A 4,208-nucleotide genomic window follows, 5' to 3' on the forward strand; every position below is an offset into this window, starting at 1 on the left:
GTGCGTGCGTGTGTACATGCATGCGTGCGTGCATCCATGTGCCTGCGCGTGCATGTGAGTGTGTGCGCGCGTGTGTGCGTGCGTATCTACGTGTGTGCGTGTGCATGCGCGCGTGCGTGTGTGTTGGGTGTATGTGTGTCTGTACATGTGTGCGCGTGTGTGTACGTGCATGTGTGCGTATGGGTGTATGTGTATGCATAGGTGCGTATGTCCGTGCGTTAGTCTGTGCATGTGTGTGTGAGTACGTGTACGTGCACGTGTGCATGAGCGTACGTCTGTGAGCGTATCTGCGATAGGGAAAGTATGTGTGGGCTTGCGTACGTTTGCATGTGCACGTATTCGTGTGTATGTATATGTGTATGTGTGCGCGCGCGTGTGCGTGCGTGTGAGTCGGCCGTATTCATATGCGTGTACGCGCATGCGTGTTTATTACATATATTCATTTGTGTCTGTGTCCTGTGCGCTTAAGCGAAAGTCAATGCCGCTATACTGACATGTGTGTACATGATTAAGGGCCGAGAGAGGGGGTCCCATTATTAATGCCTTGCGACTGCTACTCGCTCAATGACAGCTAAACAAGTTTCAAAGCGCGTATTGTATTCCTAGGCTGATTCGTGTCGTTGCCGAGAGATGGCAGCACGGTCCATCGCAAGTTCAGTGCACCAGCGTTGCTGCATAGAGAGATTGTATCTATCTCTAGTCGTGACCGCCCGTGCAAAGATAGCTTGTCTGCATTTTAATCGGCTTAAATCAACATTAACGTTTTTCATACTTTCGGTTTTCAATGAAATAAAATGGAAAGAAATTATTTGATAAAACATTTATTCTGATGTAATCAGGAGTCTATCAGTAGTGATAGACTCCTGATGTAATCAGGGGTAACAATATGACAATTGGGTAATCACATAAATATTTACACGAGGATAGATAGATTAAATCGAGAACTATTAAATAGATGACAAAATCTAGAAACCTAATAAAACGTCATACGTTTAAATAAATTGGGCGAGTGAAAGCGTACCAGACACATTCACAGAAAATTTTCTGATTGGCGGGTGATTATTGAGAATTTGATCATCGCAATGAACAGGAGTCCTAAATCATAATGCTCATTCAAATGGGAGGACATTGGGATTTTAAGCGCCTATGCGAACATTCGAAGCTGACTGCTTTATATATTTCATTTAAACCGGGACAATAAAACACGCATACCAGCTCCCTCCAGCCACGTTACAGGTTTAACCGCCCGCTCTCACATCAGTCTTCCTGACGACTCTGTTTACTTGTGGTTAGTTAGGTGCACCCCCACCAGGTGGCAGCCGCAGGCAGCGGGAACTGGTCCCCTTTTTACTATATAAAGGAGACCACCGGAGTGCGGGAACCAGGATGAATGTGGCAATTATAGTATGGTTGAACTTTAATGGTGCGGCCGTTGTGCATGTGTACGTTTTTGTCAGCCATATCTACGCATACAGTACTGTCGTATGCTAGCAATGCACGATAGGTGGCGCGTCAATCCAGTTTATGGGTGATAAACGGGAAATCACTCATATCGTATGGATTGTAGATTTATATTATGGATCACCATTGAGGAAAAATGGAGAAGTGCTGAACCGCGTTTATATGATCTAAGAGTAAATGTTGACTAACATATGAGCATATACGCGTCGCATTATATATAAGTATATATATTCTCGGTGTAAAACGCACTGCGGAAAGTCGAGTGAGCGGTTAAACTGGCTCCTCAGAGAATCTTGTAATTCAGCCGCGCCAAACTTGGAATCTGAACTTAAACACGGCCCTGGTTAGGTAACATGACACCGGTGGTATCGGCAGCAGCCCAGCACCTAGTCTGCAATATGACTAATACCGGATCACGAGCTATAACTCGCTAGAACTTGCTTGAATGTCGACTTTATGGCGTTGTTTGAATACCCTGCAACATCTCGTGATGCGCACGGATGATCGCTATGGTCTATTTATAGACGATACTGCATACTGAAGTACCCAGCACCATATCTCTCTAGTCTCGTCGACAAAGGTAGACTACGTCTCATACACATGCGAGTTCCAATAGTACATTGTGCTCGCTTAAAACAAAGGCGAGGGCGTTTAGAAGGCAGGCTGCATGAAGGTAGCAATTTTGCACTCGCCCACCGCTGAATTTCGTTGCTCGTGGGAGACAATGCACGGGAAATGACAATTATGTTCTGCTTGCATCTATTACAAATACAACATACGCATAATATACGCTCTCCTTTGACACTATTTGTCATAGGAAGACTTCGTTCCGCTTTACAGCTGAAATTCACTTGTCGCGTTCATAATAGCGCTCCTAAACGCCTATGATGCGCGCAACACATATAACAATATTTGTCATAGGAAGAATTTTGTCACAAATAGTGTCATAGGAGAGCGTATATATGCGTATGTCGTATTTGTTATAGATGCTAGCAGAACAGGCTGCATATACATAGTTGCTGCTACATCGCTACACGCGCCGAGCGGAGAGGAGAGAGGTTGTTATGTCGTCATCATCGTGTGACGTCGTCACCATCGTGTGACGTCACGTGCCGTCGTGCGACACTCGCGCTTTTCATCGTTGTCACGTGCCGGGTGGGTGCGGACGCGGACGCGTAAAATATTCCATAGAACATCGTCATCATCATCATCATCATCATCATCAAAATCGTCGTCGTCGTCATCATCATTCTCCATGCACGCCTGCGCAGTATACGGAAATATTTATAGTAATTTTGCATTATCGACTATTATACTTGTTGTTTACATTATAAGTCTATCTGCACGCTGGCGTTTGTGCGATGAGATTGCATTTTGTTGCATGTGCCCGTGGGTGCGGCGCCCGGGGGGGGGGGAGGCGTGGGCGTGCGTGCATGTGATTGGGGTCGAGAGCAAATCCGTATAGCGCCCGACAGGACCAACGCTAGGCGGGGCCATCGCCGCGGTGCCGTGACGTCATCATTGCGTAAGCTCGGTGTTGCGAAAGTTAAGCATTATCTTGCCGAACTTGAACGCGGCCAACTTTCGATTCTGCTGCTGCTGTTACGTAAATGCTGTTGTTTACGATAAGACAGCCGTGCGGCGGCCGGATCCGGAACATTAACGGTGCATGCCATATACGGAGATCGCATAAGATATGTGATAATATGCTGCGTGTGTATGTATCATATATATATATATATATATATATTATATATATATATATATATATAGTTAATAATAACAAAGTGTGTGTATGCAGCTAGTATTGGTACGAGGAAGCCGCTGTGATTCCCTTATCGCACACGCACACGCATACGTACACACGCACGCATGCACACACACGCACACACACACACACACACACGCACACACACACGACACACACACACACACACACACGACACGACACACACACACGCACACACACACACACACACACACACACACACAGAGGCATAACAGTGTTCGGTTCGTTCACCCCGCCGTACGCGAGGCCCAGCCAACCCGTACATTGATGATGTTGCTGCTGCTGTTGCTGCTGCTGCTGCTAATGATGATGATGATGACGATGGCGTGGATGATGATCGTATCGCTATCACATACTACACCGGCCGCTGCGCACCCGCTGCGCACCCGCTGCAAACTCGTATATGGCTGTTTTTCCAGCAGAACAAATCAAACAGTAGCGTCAGTACGGGAGAGCTCAGCTGCTGCTCGCTAGAGTGAGCACGCACGGGCTCCGAGCCAAGTAGAGCTACGAACTTTCACCTGTCACCGAGTTCAGCTGAGCGCTACTGTGCGGAGCTGCTGCTGCTGCTGCTGCTGCTGCTGCTGCTGCTGCTGCACAAGCTCGTTACCACGCATGCACACACACGCGTATAGCCACTTATAACCGCCCTCCGCATACACATATACACACGCGCGCGCGCATGGGCACATACACACGCGCGCACGCACGCATGCATGCACACACACGCGTATAGCCACTTCAAACCGCCCTCCGCATACACACACATACACACGCGCGCGCATGGTCACATACACACTCGCGCACGTACGCATGCACACGCGCGCACGCACGCATGCATGCACACACACGCGTATATAACCGCCCTCTGCACACACACACACACACACACACACACACACACACACACACACACACACACACATACAAACACACACACAACTCCAGACACACACAC

General features: G+C 47.9%; 1 protein-coding gene across 1 annotated transcript in view; it reads left to right on the forward strand.

The window, feature by feature from the left end:
- The window catches only part of LOC106805516, a 35,049-nt gene that overhangs the window by 29,581 nt on the left and 1,260 nt on the right, over positions 1–4,208 (forward strand). The window lies entirely within an intron of this gene.

This window comes from Priapulus caudatus, unplaced genomic scaffold, assembly GCF_000485595.1.
Source record: "Priapulus caudatus unplaced genomic scaffold, Priapulus_caudatus-5.0.1 Scaffold116, whole genome shotgun sequence".
NCBI lineage: Eukaryota > Metazoa > Priapulida > Priapulimorpha > Priapulimorphida > Priapulidae > Priapulus > Priapulus caudatus.